Raw genomic sequence first — 24,551 nt, 5'->3', positions numbered from 1 at the left:
TTTACAGCTTCTCTTAAGGGACAGGGCATAACATTCTTTTTAATATGCATATTTACTGATGCTGTCTATTAAAGGGGGAGATATGAATATAATGTGCCTTTTAACCATGAATATGAAAGCATAGTAATTCTCTTTATGAAAGGTCAGAACCAAGCATTACCCCACTGTGGCATTATTTTACCCCAGAAAGGCTTAGGAACACAAGGAAACCTTTCCCAGTCAAACACTTGATACCTACCTGAGCCAAGACTGCTCCTTGCCTGGAGTAGAGACATCTTTAGTATAAAAAGAGTTCGTTTACAGTAAGTTCTCTTGATAACCTAAGATAGTTTTTAAAAACCATATCCAAGTGTCTTGCCTAACTGTGGTTACTGTTATTGCACCCTCAGTAACTGCCTGCAGTATGCAATGTTTAAAATTCTGGAGATGCATGGATTCTATTCATGTATAGGTAATCAGAAAATAATCTGTGTCACTTAAGAAACTATACGTAGCCTTTCTGAGAACATTGGTCCTAAATGAGTTAGAGAACAGAGGAGGGGCAAGGAGTACCAGAGAAAAAGAGGACAGAGAAAAAAAATCAATCAGTGTATCTTCCGCAAACTGTCAGCAGGGTGGGATTAGAAAAACAACACTTTAAATCAGATAAAGTCCTATGGGAACCTTAAAGGTTGGTTGCTCTGAGCTTCTCAGGATTCTGCAAAATAGATTGATGGCAGTGGTCACCCATTGATACTCAGTGTCCACTGAGTTTCCCCAAAGAAACTGCATTTCCCCTATTGTTCAAAAGATATTAACTTGGTAATAAAAATGAGAAGAAGTTATGGAACCCACTGAGATATATTTCAACACCTTTAAAACCAGTAGATCTGTTCTAATCTCTTATTGGATTAAATGCCCGAGGATGCTAATACGTGAAGAAAATAACAACAAAGGCAAGAACAGCACTTATCTGAAGGAAAATACAAAAGATGCGAGACAAAATAATGAATAGGCGACTCATTTTTTTTTCTCATCTGTTCAACTGAAAACTAAAATCAGAAATACGCATGATGCTTTTAAACTTTCAAATGACCAAATGACAGTTTCTCAGGTCTGTCACAGCAAACACATTCTCATTCACAGGAGCTGATCATTTGTGATTGTGAGCCTTGGCAAGAAATGTCTTTTAAACAGACAACATCAACTTTTTTTCATCTAATGGCTACTTCTGAATTCAATGGTTCCATCACCATTCAAATTTAGTTATCAGTTAAATGCTAATTTTTTTCCTCAAAGAAAAGTGGTTCCTGTAGCTATATTTTTATATGCAAAAGTTTATTACTTGATATACATTTCTTTATATGACATTTAATAATCCGACTTTGGACAGCTTCTAGGTTTGGTGCAGAGATCGATGTTATTTCTTCAGGAAGACTCAGCTGCTGATAGGGTTTAGAGACATTAGGCACCAACTCAAGCACCCGTTTTTCAAACATGCACAATTACACATTTTCCACAAACAGACATCAGTGCATACAGACAGCCAGGTGCTCACACATTCAATAACTAGTAAATGGTAGAAACCTCCAGAAGTAGCACAGACCACAGTTAACAGGCTGGGGCTCTACGGCTTAGTAAACATCAGTGCACAATTCGCTCACACGGAATCAGAACTCCACGAAGGACACTTGGGAACCACACTGGTCAGCACCCGAGGGGGCGGGAGGCGGAAGAAGTATTTACAAATGCAACTCTACCAGGTCTTACCCTTCGCATCCCCCGGTCCTCGCGGGAGAAGCTCCCTCGGCACCTCTCGCCCGGCGCAGGGGCTGCTTCTCTGCTTGAACGAAACGTCCCCCCACCTGACTCTACGGAGAGCTCTGCCGGGAACCGAGGCGCCCCGCCCGGGCCAGGGGAAGGCACTGGCGCCGCGGGAGCCGAGAAAGAGGCGGAGGCGGAAAAGAAGTGGAGAAGGAAGGGGTGGCCGAGGGAGTCGCGAGAGGGAGGCGGCGCCGGCGCGGGGATGCGGGCGAGGAGGGGTGGGGTGGAGCGGGGTGTGCCTCCGTCGGTCGGTCAGGAAGTCGGTCGGTCCGCTCAGCCCGCGCGCCGGCGTCCCCTGCCTCCAGCGCCAGCCCGCGACGGTGATCGGGACTGGCGCCCCCTGCGCTCGCGAGCCTCGCCCCTTGCCGGGGCTCCTCGCTGGGTCCTCCCGCTCGCCCCGCCTGGCCCGGCGTGGGGCCGCCCGTTTCCGCCAGCCCGGGCGCCCGTCGCCTCGCCCGGCGCGCGCGGTCCCCGACTCTCCCTGCGCTCGCGCTCTGGCTCCCTCTCGCTCCGGTCCCATTTATGAAGCGCGGTCCCATCACGTGTTAATGAGCCTTTGTCCTGCCCTGGCAGCGGCGGCGGCACAGACCCCGCTGAGGGAACTGTGCGGGGAGGGACCGGCGCGCGGCGCCCGCGGCTCCAAACTTTGCTGGCGCGAGGGGACCCGCCGCTGGCGCCGGCCCCGGGGCCAGAGGGGACGAGCCTCTCTGGGCCGCGTCACCTACTTCTCTTCCTCCACCTCTGCCGCCGCCGCGGTCCCCGGGGGCCCCACTGCCATGACCTGCCTCTCCTTCCAGACACTCTCACACTCTGACCGAGCCAAGAAAGGGCTCGTGCCTGCACCGGCCCCGACCTCGAGGCCATGAATCACGCGCGCCCAGCCAGCGCGCAGCGACAACACCTTGCGCGGGGGTCACGTCTGGGCCAGCGGGCTGAGCCGGAAGGGAAGGGGGAGAGGAGAGGAGAGACTAGGCGGCGGCGAGCCCCACCCAGATCCCCCCAGTTCCGGGCCGCTTCCGCGGCAGGCGGCCACTAGCCGGGCCGGGGTCAGGCGAAGCCCGGGGACCGCGCCGCGCAGCCCCCGAGTCCCCGTGCTACCTGGCAGAGGCCACGCGGCCACCTGTTCTCCGCCCTCGGGCGCCGCCTGGTTCCGCGCCGGGCGCCTCCTCCAGCCTCCGCCTTCCCCGCCCGGCGCGGACCACTCGGGCGCGCACCACCCGCCCGGCCCCGGCTGCAAACATTTGGGCTCCGTAGGCGGCTGGCTCTGCGCCTTCCTGCCCGGAGCGCCCCCTCCCCAGCCGGGGTTGAGGGGACCCCGCGCCTCGCACCTTCTTGCAGGAAGAGGACGCCCCCTTCCAAAGCCGGGCGGGGGGCGCCCGGGGCTCGCGGGCAGCCGCGGCAGGCGCCTGGGGATCCGTTGTGCACCCGGCTGCCGCGGCAGGAATTAGGGGACATGCTCGTTAATTGGTTCCACTATCAGCCGCTGTCTGCCTCCCGTGTGCACGGATCAAACCTTAATTGGTCTTTACATTTATCATGGTGAATTGCGAACCTACAAACAAGCCCCAGCCGCTGTTTCAGCAGAAAAGGCCCTCCCCCTTTCCCCGGGGCCAGGCGGGGCTGTAGCGGCGGCGATCCCGGTTATTGAGACATCTTTATCTCTCCGGAGTTGGGTCGGGGGAGGACTGCCTGGTTTCCACCTGATGCAGCCAGGTCCTCCGGACCCAACAGCCCCGCGGAAAACCCTTGGTTCGGTTCCTTCACAAGCTCTCCTCTCCTTGACAGCCTCAGCGATCGTTTTATGACATCCCGCTAGGATCCGGCAGTTTCTGCCCAGTCCTCATCCTGCACGCGCTCTGGTTCTGATCTCTAGTCTCGCCTTGCCCAAGCCCAGAGCTCAACAATCTGAACAGATCTGGGCCCCATATTTGGACTACGTGATGAGAATCCGGAAAAGGGAGCCTCTCAAGGAAAGGAGGAGAATTGGTGCGGAGGAAACCCAAGGATGGTGGGTTGAGAGTCCTGGATAAGGGGAGGCTGTTGAGTGCCTTTTGGAAATCTCAATCCAAATCACAGAGAATACGCAGGGCTCCACTGAAGGCTTTGAAGATCCCCTAAATTGCTTTGGGCTAGAAAAAGTATTTCCCATTTCCCTATCAGGGAAATGGACATTTGCAATAGAGTCCACAGCGGAAATGATTAATTTCTGCTAGGTAGGTAGACGGAATAAATTATAAACAAAGATCTGACGGACCGGTCAATCGATGGCGAGTGGGTAGATGCGGGATTAAATCTGATGCCTGGGGCAGACTCTGCTTCCTTCTGAAAAAGCCCCTTCAACCACTTGCAACGTGAAGACAGCTCTACCTAGAGATTTAAAGGGGGTCGGGGGGAGAGCATTTGTTCCTTTTTTTCTTTTCTTTTTAGGGGTCATGGTTGTTTATTTTACTTTTACCTTACACCCTTGGCAGGGGGATATATTCGCAAAGTTTTGCCCCCTTGTGACCTTACGGACTTTTATGTCCCAAGTGACCTGGCGATTTGATAAGAACTAGTTTGCCACTTACTGGTTGCGTAGGTTCAGATGTTTGCTAGTAGGATCTAGACAGCTCTTTTGATGATGATAGGTCGTCTTTCGGGTGACAGGAAAGGCTAGGAAGTTGGGCTTCTGGAGGGCTCTTAGGCAACGGGGTTTCACATGGGAGCTGCCACGTTTCTCTGTAGCATGATGACCTGTGCTCTTGGGGTGGCCGAGGAGTTTAGTATCCTTTGGAAATACAACACTGACACTTGTGGGATACCCATTATAAGACATTCTCCCAATTACCAGTCTGCCCCTTGGTGGTCAACCTCAAAAATTTAAGGGTGGAGACCATTTATAACCTAGGGAAGGAATTCCATGGAAATCTTATATCTCAACTCAGCCACACCAACTTTTGCTTTCCCCCAAAGAAGAGCAATCTAATTACTTTAATTATCTCTAAGTCATCCTAAATCTCTTTTGATTGATGGTGGATCTCTTCACTGAATTCTGAAATTCCAAGCAGCCACCGAGGATCCAAAATGACCTGAAATCTATTTGTTGAGTGACTGGCCAAAGTGACCTGTAGACAGTCACTCATTAAGAATCTAATCAAGTAGTGACTCCAGCAGCTATAACTGTTTAGCCTGTTATTCTGTTGTTGTTCAAGATGAGGCCTCGGGAGGTGGGGGAGAGAAGGCTGGAGCCTGACAGCTGGTGAATTGTACTCACTTTCCATTTAGAGCTCAAGGATAATGCTCAATAATGGAGTCAAAATTTGACTTGTGACCTGGCATTTTATCACCACGAGTGAATGCTTTGTTGGAACTGAGAGAGTTATTATGTTGTTTAGAAAATGGCATTCTTGTAGGCATGCTTGTCTATCTTTAAAATTTAAAATCTGTCTTCAGCTCATCAGGGTGGTAGACTGTCAGTCAAAGAATGGCTATACTTTTCCCTTGGAGCTGGAAGATGGGCAGACGGCTGATAGTGTGAAAGCAAGATGCTCCTCTGTGCCTCCGAGTTCACATTTGGCAAGGATCACCTTTATATGGGAGGAAATGATTTGGTTTTCACATGTGGTTGGTCCAGCCAATGTCCTCATAAGAGAGTCAGCAAGAATGACAAATACAAGCTGTCAGCATCCCTTTCAGGAAGACTGTGTTGAAGGCACACATATATTTAACCTAAGACATTGAATGATCCTTGGTTATCACAAACCTACATTGAATTTGAACCTATGCTTTCCTGGGGAAAGACGCAGAGAGCCCCTTAGTGGGTTTCACTAGTCCTTGCATTGCTACATACGAGGCTGTCTGGTTTTTTAGTTCTTTATCCTTTTAAAATTAGAACAGGGCTATGATGAGCCAATTTACTGCCGTGCTGTGTAATTTAGGTTATTCACTCAGTGAAATGTAGAGGATGAGAGAACAGTGAAGACTGCATATTTCAACTTCAAAGAAAGATAGATCTCAATTTATTTCTGCCAAAGTATTGATAGTTATATTGGACATAGAACATTAGAGAAGCGTGTTCTGCCTCCCTAAGGTAGACGCTGATCCAAAAGGAGCCGTAATCCAGTTTCTTTTTAAACTTGTTTTGGTTGGTGGTACTTCTCTCCCACTCCCCAAAAGAGTGATCTGTTGGGAATGATGAGTAATGGTTTACCAGTTTGGGAACTGAAAGCAGAAACATCACTTTCCTTTAGATTTTGGGGAGTTCTTTCTGAGTTTGGGTTTCACGTATTTGTTTTGTTTGGCCTTTTTTTTTTTTCTTTTTTCTTTTTGGTATCTTCAGTGCGTCGCTCACACCACAGGGCTGGAATGCTCTCAGATTAAAGACATTTTCAGAATGATATGATGACGACACAATCCATTCTCATTTGGAGCATTGCTTTAGAGCTCGACAGTTATTATTGGGTTTCCTTTGAAGCATTAAAGCAGTATGTTTTTCAGTGGCTTTGCCTTGTGTGATGGGAATTTATTCTTTATTCCCTATCTAAAAGGTGATTGACAGCAAGCCTGCAGACTGGGCTGAAGCTCTGTCATCCCAAGCTTGAGATCTGAAATGTTTGTTCAGGAGATACTCGATCAGTGATGCAAGCAACCTGAAGACCCGCACCACTTCTGCATGTTTCTGAAGCTGGTGATGGGGAATGACGTTCTATCTCACTCCACCATTAGAAATTAAACTTCATGAAATCTGTTGTAGGTCGAGAAGCTGGTTGCTAGGGTAGGAAATGAATGGGATGAGGAAGGGAAGATGTTGGACTTCTCTGACCTTGCGGGACACTGCCTTATGTTTGGCACAAAGAAAATCACTGCCACCTCTCAGTGATCTTTCCATATAACTAAACACATGCTCATTAGGGCTTTTTTTTATTTTCACCTTCTCACCTTCTTTCATTAAACCCCACTTTTAAATATCCCAGCTGAGCAGCAGCAAGGAAGGCTGAGAAATGACAGGAAGACATTTTTCCTTTGTTCATATGTTTTATTTTTCATCACCAAGCAGAGGATCAGTAATGAGGAGATGGATCATCCTTTCATTTCAAATCATATGAGAAGTATGTTCTGACATACAATAAATAAGCACATGGTGCAAATAAGGGGAGTGAGAAAACAGGTTAATAAGGCTTTTGTTCCCTCTTGATTAAACTCTGGCAAAATAGTCATCAAAACTCTGTAATTAAAAAGGCTGCAAATATTATATGTCTAAATATTTCCTTTAAAACAATAGTTCAGGCAGCAGTATTATCACAACAAAATATGGCAAATAATAGAAAAATAGTGCTAAATAATATGTATGTCTTAAATAGTCATCTGGCCTGCCTTCTAAGTGAACCCTTTCCCCAGTATTCTTCATGGTTCTTTCAACTGCATGTGGGAACATAGAATTGATCATCTATCTTGGATTATGAAAGTTAGCAGAAATAATGAACATAAAACTCCCAACCTGGTGCCTGAAACTGAGGCTCTCAATAAACTGTCTTGCTTTCTGTCACCACTACTGTTACACTGTAGTTGCATTTGTATTCACTGTCTGGAGAGGACCGCAGGATGGCTAGAGGCATTGAATTCTCAAACCAGAGGGCAGGCAGGCAGCTGATTCGTAAACAAAGTGCTCACATTTGGTGGGTTTCTTCAGGCTCAGCTGTGACTTCTTTGCTGTCGCTCCCATTCTAAACAGATGCTGTAGATTATCTGCCTTACACGGTAGTCTGGATATACCGATTCCCATAGAAGTCCCCATTAGCCATTGCCTGCAGTTCACTAGCTTTTCCTTGAAATGCAGCTGCCAGTAAAAATGAGAATTGGCGAAAGCCAATGGGGTGTACGATTAGTCTGTGGATTCGTTTTCTGTTGAATCTAAAACACGTTAAAGAAACAGTAACAGCTCAGACTTTATTGTTTCAACAGCACTGAAGAATTGAAAGGATCTTATTGTTTTCTAATTTTAGTTTAAAGAACTATTGATTTAGACAGGATGTAGATGAATTCTGAGAATAGAACATCTTGGGGATATAGATTTGAATCCACAGTTATGGCATCAATGACCCAGGCTATCACTTACCCTTCTAGACCTCACTCTTCTGTTCTGTGGGATGGGAGTGCCACTAACCTGCCTTAATTCTTTTAAACTATTCTTGAAAATGGTTAATAAGACAATAAAGGTGGGAACACAATGGGAAAAGCTTTAGCTAAAATTCAACAAAAGATTTTATTACCCTTAGTACTTTATCTGTTGCATGGTCCACTGATTTCTTAGCTGTATAAAATTACGTAGAATATTTTAGTTATTCTGCTCATGTCAATAGACAGTAATAAATAATGAATCTTAGAGCTCCAAAGACAATGATTTTGTATTTAAAGCCCAGAGAAGAAGATGTAGGGTGCTAATAACCAAGTTGAAGACTCAGGCAAAAATCCTGGACAATGGATAATTATGTACATTGAAGAGAATTTCAGTCCCTGGCATGATGGTATGTCTCTCTACACTGGTAAATTGATTGATTCACCTGTGCTTATCGATACTACATGATGCAAATTGTTGCCCACTTTTTCCACTTAAGGGGATATACTTTCCTGATGCATATTAATCTGGAAAATGTGCAATTTACTACTCCTTTAAAATGTAATTTTTCTCAAAACTGACTGCTGAGTGTTAAGGCAACTTAACTCATATCCTCTCTGTTGTAGGTATTGAGTAAAATAAGAGTAACTTCATCTCTACAGAGTGTATGGTTTTCAGGCATCAGAAGGACAACTGTAAGGATAGAAATCCCATATAAGAAGTTAATTTAGAAGCTGTTAACAATTTTTCAGATATGATCGCATGTATCAATTCGACACAACAGTCTAGAAAAAGAAATCATGTGACAATTTTACACAAAGTTATGAAAGAATATGAAAGGTTACATCAAACCATAAGTAAATAGCATTTTTAAAAAAACCATTCAGTTCTGAAGTTTTCTATCATGATCCACTATGAGGAAAACACCAGTATCAAGGCCATGCCTCCACTCTGTCACCTTCTGGAGGAAGGTTTTCATTTCTCTTTCTCTAGTTCTTTCTTCCTTCAGTAGGTGCTTTTGAGTGGGAGCTTGTTGAGTGGGAAGGTGGGAGAGATAAGAAAGGAAAAAGAAATAAAAGGAAAAAGAAACAGGAGGTAAGTAGAAAGGAAAAAAAGATTTCTCAAGGATATCACTATCTCTTCAGTTCAGTTCAGTTCAGTCGCTCAGTCGTGTCCGACTCTTTGCGACCCCATGAATCACAGCACACCAGGCCTCCCTGTCCAACACCATCTCCCGGAGTTCATTCAAACTCACGTCCATCGAGTTGGTTGATGCCATCCAGCCATCTCATCCTCTGTCGCCCCCTTTTCCTCCTGCCCTCAATCCCTCCCAGCATCAGAGTCTTTTCCAATGAGTCAACTCTTCACATGAGGTAGCCAAAGTACTGGAGTTTCAGCTTTAGCATCATCATTTCTTCCAAAGAACACCCAGGGCTGATCTCCTTTAGTCCCTTAAATACTGAAAATGAGAAATTTTGAGATGGTTTGTGAAACTTGTGATCTGACACTTTGCCTAATATGAAACAGTAATAGTCCTCAGCTTTCACAGGCGGCCCCAAGGGTCTGACTTTGGAGAATTCCTGGCATATTCTATGAGGGCAGCTCTTGACTAATTTGTTTCCACTCTAAGAGGCCTCAGAGAAATGACCTGGTATAGAAATAACCCTGAAAGTGAAAGCACACTGAGCTATAATATGGACATTTCATTTTATTTTATTAAGAAAATGATTCAGACAACACAATGTCAAGACGACATCTTTTAGTGACATCACAGTAAAATGTTGGATCTAATGTACTCAGTGGGTTATATCACTACTCAAGCTGATCATTTCATTCTCAGCCTTTATTATTATTGTTGAGTAAAAGTAGCATTTTAAAAACTACTGTTTCATAAAAGTTAAACATGTTCATTATAATTAAAAATTTTGTGATAGAAAGGACAAAGTCAGAGTTCCCACTTCATACTCCAATTTCCCAACTCTTTGCTCCAAAGCATTTGCTATTAAGGGTGATCTATATCCTGTTGTCCATTGTTTGTATATAGAATTGGCTAAGTGAATGAAAGGACAAAGTGCTAGGAATTGGAATTTAGGAGTGAAAGTTTTGTGTATTTCAAACACTGTAAGAAAATGCCAACAGTATACTGAGCCTTTTTTAAAAGTTTTTTTTTTTTTCATATCGACCATTTTAAGTCTTTTTTTGAATTTGCTACAATATTGCTTCTGTTTTATGTTTGTTTGTTTTTTTTTTACCTCAAGGCATGTGGTATCTTAGCTCCCTGACCAGGGATCGAACCATCACCCCCTGCATTAGAAGGCAAAATCTTTCCACCAGACCACCAGGGAAGTACCTATATACACTGAGTCTTTTAAATGGGCATAATCAATCATGTATACACACAACTGGAGTGAAGTGAGAACCCAGGCTGGTACCATCTCTCCGACAGCATTGAACCTATTCAAAGATGGTAGACTGGTACTGCTCCCTAGGGGCTTTGGAAATTTGTAGGAAAAAGGTTATTCTGTTGTCACCATGACTGGAAGGGTGGAATAGGGCTTGGAACATTAGACATGGTGCAATGCATAGGGCAAGTCTCACCCAATGAACAATTGTCCTCTGTCCCATAGAGTATACAAATGTTTGCGTGGGCATTCATGTTGATGAAGAATCTTTATTCCTGGACCCAGAGCCTGGCTACATTTTACATATAAATTCATCCAAAGTTTTTTGTTGCTTTTTTCCCTTTGTCATGCTTTTAACACACATGGAATTTTCCAGGAATACAACCACCATGTAAATACAGAGTTAAACATTTTGGAAAATTGCATCACTGTGGCATTTTAAGTCCTAAGCCAACATGTCTTTACTGGTCTCTATTTATAACTAGTGCGTGCACAGTGATTCTATGTATAATCTGACTATGCCACCACTATGCCCAAGCTTCTACATAATGATATATATGTTTATTATATAAATTACTTGCCTTTTGGTTCTTTTTATGTTGTACTTAGGGCATGATGTTCATTATTTTTTAAATGTGAGGGACTTCCCTGGTGGTGCAGTGGATAAGAATCTGCTTGCCAGGGCAAGGGACATGGGTTCTGTTCCTGGTCTAGGAATATTCCACATGCCTAGGAGTAACTAAACCCATGTGCCATAATTATTGAGCCTGTGCTCTAGAGCCCACAGACCGCAACTACTGAGCCTGTGTGCCACAACTACTGAAGTCCAAGAGCCTAGAGCCTGTGTCCACAACAAGAGAAGCCATACAATGAGAAGCCTGAGCACCTCAATGAAGAGTAGCCCCCACCTGCCCACAACTAGAGAAAGCCTGAGCAAGGCAATGAAGTCCTAGTATAGCCAAAAATAAATACGTTATTTAAAAAATAAAATAAAAAAACATGTGTGTAGTGAATTAGATCATCTATGAATTTTTATTTCATTTTACTTAAGGTTATACTAAAAATATTTGTCATTAATAGACACTGTGTCTGCCAGGTATGGAAACCCACAGTGGTAGGGAACATCCACGTTCCTCTGATCAGGTGGGTTGGGCTCATTTATCTTCTGAGCACGCTTAAGTCTGGAATGCCTGCTTCACCCTCCAGGCCCCAGAACCCACAGGGAGAGAGTTACTCCAATCCTACTTACACAGCAGCTCCAGAGAACCAACCCAGCCACGAAAGCCGTGTCCCTGATCATAAGGACAGTGCAGTTCGTGGGCAGAAGAGCTTCTCTCTGTTTCTAGGAGAAAGCAAATTGGTCAGCCTACTGACCATGAGTGTGCTGAAGAGAAGAAATAACATGAAGACACTTATGCCCTGAGTCTCGCCCAGTACATTGTCACGGTCAACCAGGGGGCAAGAGGCTGCATAGATCAGTGGAAATTCTCACCACTACTAGAAATAGGTGGGCAGTAAAATCTTATAGGTAACAGAGAGTTGTTACTATTATTATTATTTTCAAGTGGAAATAGTGCCATCAATTTTTTTCATTATAAAAGTAATAAATGCTTACTGTAAAAATGTAGAGTATAAAAAGTACAAATAATAAAATCTAAAGTAATTTATAATCTGGTTACCCAGAAATTATCATTAATATTTGGAGCATATTTGTCTAAACTGGTTACTCTAACCCTGTACATAATTGTACATGTGTATTTTATAAGTATGAGTAATATCATACAGTCTGATTTCACTTTAAAGGGAATGTATCACCTAGAAACAAATCCTGGATATTAATGTAATTATATATGTTAAGCTATGTATGTTAATGCCATTAACCTACTGTGTTATTTTTTTCTTTTGCGGTTGCTTCATTTCACACTTATCGTACTTCTGAGGTTCCCTAAAAGTACACGTTTAGTGGAAAGACAATTCCTTTTTATTTGTTACATTCCCCCAGAGCATAAGTTCTTATATGGAAGTAGGAACTTGTGACCTCAAAGTCTAGAATAGAGCTTGCAAGGAAAGTGTTCAATAAAAGTAAATGAATCAAAACATATGCATCTATTCCCCCCAAAACAAGACACTGCATTTCTTATATAAGAACATAAGGAAATACATTTATTTTATCTCATATAGGACAAAACTCTTTTTAGTCATGAACAAAATTGACATTTTATGGAAATGTCTTGATTCCATGTGAGAAAGCTTAAAAAGAAAAGAAAAGAAAAAGATATGATGTAGGATGAGACAATATTCAGGGTGGCAACACCTTGATGGAGAGCCTATGGGCTATATATAGTCTGACCCTTAGCTCTGCATGAGAATGAATACCAGGTTGTCCTTGGGTCCTTAATTGATCTAGATCCCCTAAGAGGTGCTATGTTATAGTAACCAAACTCACAACAGACTGATGTATGTATGCTAAAATGACAATGAATGATGAGAACTGCACACTTGTGATTCTTCTGATCATCACAGTCTCTTTCAAAGCACAGAAAGGTAAATGGCTATCAGAAGGGAATTGGTAGGCATGAGAACCTAGAAAGGTTTGGCGACCTTGTGCTGTGCTTAGTCGCTTGGTCTTGACTGATTCTTTGCAACCCCATGGTCCCCACCAGGCCCCTCTGTCCATGGAATTCTCCAGGCAAGAATACTGGAGTGGTTGCCATTCCCTTCTGCAGGGTGACCTTACTAGCAGCTATCATGAACCTAAGGGAGTCTAATATACCCACACCCATTACAAGCACCTACTGATGGAATGAAACAGTCCTGTTAGCTGTTCAGGGCATCTCTCTCCTGGACCACATTCAGAGAATCCATTCTTGTTCACGTCTCATGAAGCTGCCCCACTTTCTGGTAACAGAAAGAGAATATATGTGATGTAAGTAAATTATGAAACATTAGTAAAATAAATACTTATGAACATAGCTACCCAACTTAAGAGCCAGTCAATTTACTTTTTAAAATGTCCATTTGTACTCTTTTCCTGTCCCATATGCTGTCTCCCCCAACAGAGCATCTGGCATTTGTATTATTCTGCCTTGCTTTTTTCTTTTTAAGTGAAGTTGCTTAGTCGTGTCCACCTCTTTGCTACTCCATGGACTATAGCCACCAGGCTCCTCCGTCCATGGGATTTTCCAGGCAAGAATACTGGAGTGGGTTGCCATTTCCTTCTCCAGGAGATCTTCCCGACCCAGGAATTGAACCCAGGTCTCCCGCATTGTAGGAAGACGTTTTACCATCTGAGCCACCAAGGAAGATCTTTTAAAGTTCTTTTAAAGTAAACTTTATCACAAATTTATCACCAAAATTACTGTTTTCAGTATTTATAGAAATGTTGTGGTACTTTTTGATTGCTTATTTCCCTCAGTATTAGGCAGACAAAATTCACCCAGCTTGGTTTTCTTTTTTTAATACTTCTATTTATTTTCACTTCTGAATAGTATATCTTTTCATGAATATACCACAATTAATTTAACTGTTTTCTTTTAAAGGATTCTTGTTGCTACAAACATTGTGTACATATCTCCAGATCTTATCTGGAGAGATAGAAGAATTTCTCATGAATGAATATACCAAAAAATAGAAATGCTGGCTTATAGTATATGGAAATATTTGTCTTATGTTTGTAATGTAAGATTATTTTCCAAAAATGTCTGTATTCTTCACTCTCCTATTCAGTGTAGAATATTTCTACTTGTTTCACATCACTATCAAACCTTGGAGTTGTCCGATTTTTAATTGTTTTCTAATTTAGTAGGTATATATTTTTCTTAAAATTTTCCATTTTGTATTGGAGTATATAATTGATTAACAAAGTTGTGTTAGTTTCAGGTTCACAGCAGAGTTAGTTATACACATATATGCATCTATTCTTTTTCAATATGTTTTGCTGTTAATATAATTTTTATTGATTACCATTGAGGTTGAACATCTTTCATATGTTTATACATGTTTCTATTCCCCCTTTTGTGCATGTCTTGTCCATGTCTTTTGTTCATTTTTATTGTATATATAAGGTATAATTTGTTGTTTTCTTATTGATTTGTGGAAGAGATATAATGAATGAGAGAAAGAATTGGTTCTGGATAATAATGCATTACAGGTTACATGTGTTGTGACTACCTTCTTTCATTTTGTAGCTTGGTTTTTCAACTTTTTTTTTTTTTCAGTTCAGTTCAGTCGTTCAGTCATGTTCAACTCTTTGCGACCCCATGAATCGCAGCACCCCAGGCCTCCCTATCCATCACCAACTCCCGGAGTTCACTCAGACTCACATTCATTGAGTCAGTGATGCCATCCAGCCATCTCATCCTCTGTCGTCCCCTTCTCCTCCTGCCCCCAATCCCTCCCAGCATCAGAGTCTTTTCCAATGAGTCAACTCTTCACATGAGGTGGCCAAAGTACTGGAGTTTCAGCTTTAGCATCATTCCTTCCAAAGAAATCCCAGGGCTGATCTCCTTCAGAATGGACTGGTTGGATCTCCTTGCAGTCCAAAGGACTCCCAAGAGTCTTCTCCAACACCACAGTTCAAAAGTATCAGTTCTTCGGCGCTCAGCTGCCAGGAGCCTGTGTGAGGAATCCTGCCTGTGACAAAGGTCATGAGGAAGGAAGCCTGACAAAACGCAAAGGCATGATCCGGCTTCAAGGGTTCCCCCTGAGTTTTCCTGAACATCTAACCCCCAAAACCAGAGTCTGCCTGCTTTATTACTGTGCTTTTCACTCTTCTGACATTCTCTGGAAAAAAGTTAATTCAGGGCTTCAGTCTCCTGCATCAGCTCAAACCCCTTTGATGGCTCTCTAACTTGCCTGACAGGTTCCCCCAGACTTTTTACAATTTGTGAATTGCTTACAGCCCCCCAACCTCGAGAGGCACAAAGCTGAAAGCATCTTAAAGATACAGAGCCTTTTCTAAAGAGCTAAAAATTATATTGGTGATGGGTTTTCACTATTGAGTCAATGACTGCTGCCAGGCCTCCATATTCTTTATCTTTTAGGCACCTGAGGGATATTAATCAATGTAATTGGGATATAGAGAAAGGAATATAGTAGTTTTGATGTTAGCAATACTAGACTTTTGAGTTAATTACTTTTCTTTGTTATAAATCACTGTACTCCTTTTACTTGTTATAAATTGTTGTATCTTTGCTATGTAAGAATGTAACTTTATTTAGTGCTTTCTGAGAGTGGCATCAGACTTTGGGAAGAACGACACTGTTAGGGCAAATAAGTCTTCTGGTTGACAAACCCTTATCAGAAAAAGGGCTGTAAAATGTTAATTGGCCCTCTGGCCAGAAGATGATGCAAATCACCTAAGACTTGTGTATACAGCTAGGTATGCAGAGAGAGAGCCTGGTCTCGATAAGAGTCAGGGCTGCTGACACTGCATAATTTTATATTATCCATTGGTCTCTATGTACAAAAAAAGGTATAAAAGGCTTTTCTGGACAATAGAGGACGGGCCAGTCATTGGAAAGACTGGTTTCCCCTGTGTCTTCTCTTCTTTACTCTATTTTCTGGCTGAATTCCCATCTGGAGCGAGGAGGCTCCCCATGTCTAACTTGCCCCGGCTTCTAAGATCCATGCAAGAGGGAGCCCAAGGTGGGGCACTCTCTGCTGTTCAAACGGATGCTGGTGGCCTAACATAGATGGTGCAAACTTCTTGTCCTGAAGTTTTATTGGCTTTCCCCATAAAACAAGTTATTCAGCATCTTTTCTCCACTAAATTTTCCTACTATACTATTTCTTCTTAATTTCTTTTATATTTCTAAATAAATAAGTTTTTCCTCACCTACTCCATCTCCCCTTCAAATTCCCTGGATCCACCGGGGCAGGACCCCGGCACTCAGCTTTCTTCACAGTTCAACTCTCGCATCCATACATGACCACTGGAAAACCATAGCCTTGACTAGACGGACCTTTGTTTAACAGTCTTTTAATACACAGAAATTCTAATTTCATAGGAATGCCTTGGGTATACTTCATTTTTTGCTTTCTGATGTACATTTTAGAATTAGCTAGTCAATTTTCTCTATATAACTTGTTGAGATCTTGAAGGAATTATATAGAATCATTAGCTTAGAGAGAATTAACATCCCTATTATATTGAGTCTTCCTCTCTATAAGCATGATGTATAGTTCTATTCTTTTAACTCTTCTTTAATGTATTTCACTGTTTTATAAAGGTCACCATAAAGCCCTTGTACATTTTTGGTAAATTTCTTCCTGGGTATTTTATACATTTTACTGATACTATAAATATCTCTTTTTTCAAAGAATTACTTTTTCTGTGTATTTATAGAAATGTAATGAATTTTATATATTGATTGCATATCCAGTCATTTGGGTAAACCTTATTTGACCTAGTAATTTGTATTTTTTTTTTTATTTCCTATGCAGACAATCATATCATGACAACTAAGAGTGGATTTGTTTTTTTTAATTTCTAGTCATGCTGCTTTTATTTTTTCCTCTGTTGCCATACCATCTAAGATTTCTCATTCAGTTTTGAATGCAAATGAAGTCTTCGTCCTTACTGGGTACCTAGTTCTTATCTCCAGAAACAATCATCATTTGTGACTTTTATCTTTAAAGACATTTTATACATAGAAATGTATAATCTCACTTCCTATACTATCTTGATCATATTATTTGTGATTCTTTACCATGCTTTTTAATTTAATATTAGATTGTAGAGATTTTCCTTATGAGCAACTGTAGCTTTGTTTTTATGTCTACAATATATAATTTAATTAATTTCTGCTCTTATCTATATTATCTCCCCCTGTCTGCTTTCTTTGAATTTACTTCTTTCATCTTCTTTATGATGGATATTTAACTTCTTAATTTTCAGTCTTTTCTTCCTAATAAATACTTTAAAGCTATATATCAGTTCAGTTCAGTTCAGTTCAGTCACTCAGTCATGTCTGACTCTTTGCAGCCCCATGAATTGCAGCACGCCAGGCCTCCCTGTCCATCACCAACTCCCGGAGTTCACTCAGACTCACGTCCATCAGGTCAGTGATACCATCCAGCCATCTCATCCTCTGTCATCCCCTTCTCCTCCTGCCCCCAATCCCTCCCACCATCAGAGTCTTTTCCAATGAGTCAACTCTTCACATGAGGTGGCCAAAGTACTGGAGTTTCAGCCTTAGCATCATTCCTTCCAAAGAAATCCCAGGGCTGATCTCCTTCAGAATGGACTGGTTGGATCTCCTTGCAGTCCAAGGGATTCTCAAGAGTCTTCTCCAACACCACAGTTCAAAGGCATCAATTCTTCAGTGCTCAGAAATACATATTCAGTGTATCCCAGAGTCATCAATATGTTATTTTCTTCTATTATTTCTCTGTTTTAAATTTACATTTTGACTTTTTGTGCTATGAGTTTTTAAAACATTGTTTATTTACCAAATATAAGGATGGAGAGTTATAAAAATTGATCTTTTTGTTATGGATATCTAACATAATTGCATCGTTTGTGGTCAGAAAATCTGATTACATGATACAAATTCTCTGAAATTTAGTGAGACATTCTATGGCATGCAGTTCTCTCCTTAAATGTAATGAAAGCATTCCATTTTAAAAACAAACTGATGGGTGATGAAAAGTGTATGCTGTACTGTATTGTGGAACAGAAGAGATCTTGGGGCAAGTGAAATGAACCACCACCAACCATATCAAAGGCTGGTCTTCACCCAAAGAAGGTGATGTTGTGCATATGGTGGGATTGGAAGGGTGCCCTCTATTATGAGCTCCTTCTGGAAAACCAAATGATTAATTCCAACAAGTACTACTAGTAATTAGACCGAATGAAAGCAGCACTCCACAAAAAGCATCCAGAATTAGTCAACAGAGAACATATAACCTTCCATCAGAATAATGCAAGACCTCGTGTTTCTTTGATGACCAGGCAAAAACTGTTACAGCTTGGCTGGGAAGTACTGATTTATTTGCCGTGTTCACTGGACATTTCACCTTCAAATTTCTATTTTGGTCTTTACAAAATTCTCTTAATGGAAAAAATTTTAATTCCCTGGAAGACTTAAAAGGTACCTGGAGCAGTTCTTGGATCAAAAAGATAAAACATTTTTGGAAGATGAAATTATGAAGTTGCCTGAAAAATGATAGAAGATAGTGGAACAAAACAGTGAATATATTGTTCAATAAAGCTTTTGGTGAAAATGAAAAATGTCTTTTATTTTTACTTAAAAGATAAAGGAACTTTTTGGGCAATCCAATAGCAATATTGATTCTTCCGATCTAAGAACATGGTATAGCTTTCCATCTGCTTGTGTTGTCTTCAATTTCTTTCATCAATGTCTTACAGTTTTCAGAGTATAGCTCTTTTGCCTCCTTAGGTAGGTTTATTACTAGGTATTTTATTCTTTTTGAGTGATGTAAATGGGATTGTTTCCTTAATTTCCCTTTCTGATATTTGGTTGTTAGTATATACAAATGCCACGGATTTCGGTATATTAGTTTTGTATCCTGCAACTTGACCAAATTCATTGAAGAGCTCTAGCAGTTCTCTGGTGGCATCTTTCGGATTTTCTATGTATAGTATTATGTCATCTGTAAGTGGAGACAGTTGTACGTCTTTCTTTCCAACTTGTATTCATTTCTTTTTCTGCTCTGCCTGCCATGGCTAGGACATCCAAAACTATGTTGAATAAAAGTAATGAGAGTGTGCATCCTTGTCTTGTTCCTGATAATAGAGGGAATGCTTTCAGCTTTTTGCTGTTGAGTATGATGTTAGCTGTAGGTTTGTCAATATGCCCTTTATTATGTTGAGGTATGTTCCTTCTCTGTCTGCTTTCTGGAGAGGTTTTTTTTTTTTATCATAAATGGATGTTGAATTTTATCAAAAGCTTTTTCTACATCTATGAAGATAATAATATAGTTTTTAATTTTTGGTTTGTTAATGTGGTGTATCACATTGATTCACATGCAGATATTGAAAAATCCTCACATCCCTGGGATAAATCCCACTTGATCATGGTGTACGAGCCTTTTAATGAATTGTTGGATTCGGTTTGATAGCATTAATATCCTTGCTTGGTTTTGATATCAGGGTGATGGAGGCCTCATAGAATGAATTCAGAAGTATTCTTATACATAATTATTAGCAGCTTGATCTTGGCCCTTAATATCTCTATAAAATGTGGATAATTATGCTGGGTTGGAGAAGGGAATGGCAACCCACTCCAGTTATCTTGCCTGGAGAATCCCATGGACAGAGAAGCCTGGCAGGCTACAAGTCCATAGGGTTGCAAAGAGTTGAATATACCTGAAGTGACTTAACAATGATGGTTGAGTACTGTAAAGGATTATTTTGAGAATCTAATGAGTGTTATATAAGTGTTAGGTGTGGTTTAGGAGTTAAATTTTCCTTTATTGAAAATCTGCTTGTGGTAACTTTCTCAGTTTTTGTCTGGAAATATATTTATTTCACTTCCATTTTTGAAAGACAGTTTCCTTGCAAGATAATCTGGTTGAGTACACAATTCACTCTAAAGGTAAATTATACTGTCATTGGCTTCCATTTGCTGTTGAGAAGTGTGTTTTGTCTAGTTGTCATTCTCTTTTAAATAATTGTTTTAAAGGGTATTTTTAAGACTTTCTATTTTCCTTTGATACTTGTATGAGTCAGAATTCTCCAGATAAGAGAACTAATATAATTCTAGGAACTGATCATGTAATTACAAGGACGAAGAAGTTCCATGATCTGCCATCTGTAAACTGGAGAACTAAGAAAGTCAGTGATTCAGTTCAGTCTGAGTCCAAAGGCTTGAGAACCATTAGGTTCGGACAGCCACACTGTAAATCCTGGTCCTAATTTGAAGGCTTAAGAACCAGGAGCATCAAAGTCCAAAGGCAAGAGAAAGTCATATCCCAGTTCATACAGAGAGAGTAAGTCACTATTCCTCCACCTTTTTGATCTATTAAGGCCCTTAATGGCTTGGGTAATACCCATTAACATTGCTAATACTTTACCAATTATCTGGGCATCCCTTAGCCCAGTCAAGTTGACATATAAAATTATCCATCACACTATTCTACACTTACACTGCAGTGCTTCTAGGTATGGACTTATTTGTTTATTTGTTTTATTTAAATTATGCCTTCTCAGTTCAAATTGAAGTGAAAGATTACCAGATCATTGTTAATGACTTAGTCTATTAAGAATATATGCATTTTTGTAAAGGAAAAGCATCTGTAGATATTTAATCAGTATTATATGTCTGTTTTGCAGAGATAAAATGCTGCTTAGAGATCTCTTTAAATATTTTTAATTTTTGTGCTCAAATATATTTTCTGTTGATCTATGGAATGTTCTGAGCCATATGGCTATACAATTGGGCTAATACTTTTGTTTTTAAAATCTGGACTTGGCCAAATATATTTGACCATGTTAAAAATAGTATCTTTGTTATTAAAATTTTGATTGCATAAAAACATAAAATAAATAAATTATGCCTTCTCTTTTTGCGGGTTCATGTCTTTCCCGAATCTGGGAGTTTCTCCAATATTATCACTTCAAATATTGCTTCTCTTCTATGACCTCTGTTCTCTGTCTGAGATTCTAATTAGATGCAGATTAGACCTTCTTATTCTATCCTCAAAATTTCTTAATTTCCCTTTACATCTTCTAGCATTTTGTTTCTCTGTGTTGCATTCTGGGTAACCCCACAGATGTATATTTATGTCAACTCACTTTCTCTTGAGTTGTGTCTAATCAAAAGTGTAGCTCATTTATATCTGTTTTTATTTATAATTTTCATCTAGACATTGTATTTAGTTCTCTAAGTATACTTGGTGTTTTGGACAGTCTCTTTCTATGTTCATTTTTTCATTCCACTTCCATTACTTAAACATATTAATCATAATTATTTTACATCTCTTACCTAATAATTCTCATATCTAAAGTCTTGGATGGCCAGTTACCTTTTATGTGTCTTTATTCCTTTTTTTTTTTTTTTCTCACTTTCCCTCATTGCACATTGTTTCCTATGGTTTGTTTATTTTTAATTGAGAGCTCGTATTCTGTAGAATCTAATCTGAGGGAATCTTTAGGACCTACATTGAAGCTAGTTTCCTTCAGAAAGGATTTGTTTTAGCTTTTGCTTTTACTAGAAGCAAGGGAATGCTACTGATTTAGATCCATTTTAATCCTTTTCTAAGGTCCTGGCTTAGTAGGAAAATCTTGAGTTTTGCTTTCTCAGTCTACTGGAAGTCTAAAGCTCTGTCTTTAGATCTTAAATGCCCTCAGATAGGTGACTGCAGCCATGAAATTAAAAGACGCTTACTCTTTGGAAGGAAAGTTATGACCAACCTAGACAGCATATTCAAAAGCAGAGACAGTACTTTGCTGACTAAGGTCCATCTAGTCAAGGCTATGGTTTTTCTAGTGGTCATGTATGGATGTGAGAGTTGGACTGTGAAGAAAGCTGAGCACTGAAGAATTGATGCTTTTGAACTGTGGTGTTGGAGAAGACTCTTGAGAGTCCCTTGGACTACAAGAAGATCCAACCAGTCTATTCTAAAGGAGATCAGCCCTGGGTGTTCTTTGGAAGGACTGATGCTAAAGCTGAAGCTCCAGTACTTTGGCCACCTCATGTGAAGAGTTGACTCATTGGAAAAGACTCTGATACTGGGAGGGATTGAGGGCGGGAGGAAACGGGGATGACAGAGGATGAGATGGCTGGATGGAATCACCAACTCGATGTACGTGGGTGTGAGTGAACTCCGGGAGCTGGTGATGGACAGGGAGACCTGGCATGCTGCGATTCATGGGGTCGCAAAGAATCGGACACGACTGAGCGACTGAACTGAACTGAACTGATAATATCCTCATAGATAGATGATAGACATATGTCTAGCTCTGTGGTCCACTGGAGGAGGGAATGGCAAGCCACTTCAGTATTCTTGCCTTGAGAACCTCATGAACAGTATGAAAAGGCAAAATGATAGGACAGCGAAAAAGGAACACCCCAGGTCATTAGGTGCCCAATATGCTACTGGAAATCAGTGGAGAAATAACTCTAGAAAGAATGAAGGGATGGAGCCAAAGCAAAAACAATACCCAGCTCTGGATGTGACTGGTGATGGAAGCAAGATCCGATGCTGTAAAGAGCAATATTGCATAGGAACCTGGACTGTCAGGTCCATGAATCAAGGCAAATTGGATGTGGTCAAACAAGAGATGGCAAGGGTGAATGTCGACATTCTAGGAATCAACGTACTAAAATGGACTGGAATGGGTGAATTTAACTCAGATGACCATTATATCTACTACTGCGGGCAGGAATCCCTCAGAAGAGATGGAGTAGCCACCATGGTCAACAAAAGACTCCGAATTGCAGTACTTGGATGCAATCTCAAAAAAGACAGAATGATCTCTGTTCGTTTCCAAGGCAAACCATTCAATATCACAGTTATCCAAGTCTATGCCCCACACAGTAATGCTGAAGAAACTGAAGTTGAACGGTTTTATGAAGACCTACAAGACCTTTTAGAACTAACACCCCAAAAAGATGTCCTTTTCATTATAGGGGACTGGAATGCAAATGTAGGAAGTCAAGAAACACCTGGAGTAACAGGCAAATTTGGCCTTGGAACGTGGAATGAAGCAGGGCAAAGACTAATAGAGTTTTGCCAAGAAAATGGACTGGTCATAGCAAACACCCTCTTCCAACAACACAAGAGAAGATTCCACACATGGACATCACCAGATGGTCAACACCGAAATCAGATTGATTATAATCTTTGCAGCCAAAGATGGAGAAGCTCTATACAGTCAACAAAAATAAGGCCGGGAGCTCACTGTGGTTCAGATCATGAACTCCTTATTACCAAATTCAGACTTAAATTGAAGAAAGTAGGGAAAACCACTACACCATTCAGGTATGACCTAAATTAAATCCCTTATGATTATACAGTGGAAGTGAGAAATAGATTTAAGGGCCTAGATCTGATAGATAGAGTGCCTGATGAACTGTGGGATGAGGTTCGTGACATTGTACAGGAGACAAGGATCAAGACCATCCCGATGGAAAAGAAATGCAAAAAAGCAAAATGGCAGTCTGGGAAGGCCTTACAAATAGCTGTGGAAAGAAGAGAGGTGAAAAGCAAAGGAGAAAAGGAAAGATATAAGCATCTGAATGCAGAGTTCCAAAGAATAGCTAGAAGAGATAAGAAAGCCTTCTTCAGTGATCAATGCAAAGAAATAGAGGAAAACAACAGAATGGGAAAGACTAGAGATCTCTTCAAAAAAATTAAAGATACCATGGGAACATTTCATGCAAAGATGGGCTCAATAAAGGACAGAAATGGTATGGACCTAACAGAAGCAGAAGATATTAAGAAGAGGTGGCAAGAATACATGGAAGAACTGTACAAAAAAAGATCTTCACGACCCAGATAATCATGATGATGTGATCACTAATCTAGAGCCAGACATCTTGGAATGTGAAGTCAAGTGGGCCTTAGAAAGAATCACTAGGAACAAAGCTAGTGGAGGTGATGGAATTCCAGTTGAGCTGTTTCAAATCCTGAAAGGTGATGCTATGAAAGTGCTGCACTCAATATGCCAGGAAATTTGGGAAACTCAGCAGTGGCCACAGGACTGGAAAAGGTCAGTTTTCATTCCAATCCCAAAGAAAGGCAATGCCAAAGAATGCTCAAACTACCGCACAATGCACTCATCTCACATGCTAGTAAAGTCATGCTCAAAATTCTCCAAGCCAGGCTTCAGCAGTACGTGAACCGTGAACTCCCTGATGTTCAAGCTGGTTTTAGAAAAGGCAGAGGAACCAGAGACCAAATTGCGAACATCCGCTGGATCATGGGAAAAGCAAGCGAGTTCCAGAAAAATATCTATTTCTGCTTTATTGACTATGCCAAAGCCTTTGACTGTGTGGATCACAATAAACTGTAGACAATTCTGAAAGAGATGGGAATACCAGACCACCTGACCTGCCTCTTGAGAAATCTGTATGCAGGTCAGGAAGCAACAGTTAGAACGGACATGGAACAACAGACTGGTTCCAAATAGGAAAAGGAGTACATCAAGGCTGTATATTGTCACCCTGCTTATTTAACTTATATGCAGAGTACATCATGAGAAACGCCGGACTGGAAGAAACTCAAGCTGGAATCAAGATTGCCGGAAGAAATATCAATAACCTCAGATATGCAGATGACACCAC

At 41.1% G+C, this 24,551-nt stretch overlaps 1 protein-coding gene across 2 annotated transcripts in view; it reads right to left on the bottom strand.

Moving 5' to 3' along the window:
- CNR1 (cannabinoid receptor 1) overlaps positions 1 to 3,326 on the bottom strand; it is a 30,857-nt gene extending 27,531 nt beyond the window's left edge. Inside the window, exon 1 of one of the 2 annotated variants that reach the window (XM_060419235.1) lies at positions 3,132 to 3,326. The gene's annotated coding sequence lies outside the window, so the exon portion shown is untranslated. Of the gene's footprint in view, positions 1 to 1,749; positions 2,300 to 3,131 lie in introns of those variants that run through there. The other variant, XM_004011281.4, reaches the window with a different exon arrangement.
- Between the last annotated feature and the right edge of the window lie 21,225 nt (positions 3,327 to 24,551).

The sequence above is a fragment of the Ovis aries genome, chromosome 8 (assembly GCF_016772045.2).
Source record: "Ovis aries strain OAR_USU_Benz2616 breed Rambouillet chromosome 8, ARS-UI_Ramb_v3.0, whole genome shotgun sequence".
In the NCBI taxonomy this organism is placed as follows: Eukaryota; Metazoa; Chordata; class Mammalia; order Artiodactyla; family Bovidae; genus Ovis; species Ovis aries.
This window is presented reverse-complemented; position numbering and strand designations above follow the sequence as displayed.